Source organism: Leptonychotes weddellii, chromosome 6, assembly GCF_054177405.1.
Source record: "Leptonychotes weddellii isolate Sample4059 chromosome 6, ASM5417740v2, whole genome shotgun sequence".
Lineage (NCBI taxonomy): Eukaryota > Metazoa > Chordata > Mammalia > Carnivora > Phocidae > Leptonychotes > Leptonychotes weddellii.
This window is the reverse complement of record NC_138374.1, coordinates 21,499,350-21,499,591: the sequence shown is the minus strand read 5'-3', so window position 1 is coordinate 21,499,591 and position 242 is coordinate 21,499,350.

The following is a 242-nucleotide window of genomic DNA, read 5'->3' as shown; positions in this document are numbered from 1 at the left end:
ATTCATTGTGCATAACACCCAGTGCTCCATGCAGAATGTGCCCTCCTCAATACCCACCACCAGGCTAACCCATCCTCCCACCCCCCTCCCCTCTAGAACCCTCAGTTTGTTTTTCAGAGTCCATCGTCTCTCATGGTTCATCTACCCCTCCGATTTCCCCCGCTTCATTCTTCCCCTCCTGCTACCTTCTTCTTCTTCTTCTTTTTTTTTTTCTTAACATATATTGCATTATTTGTTTCAGA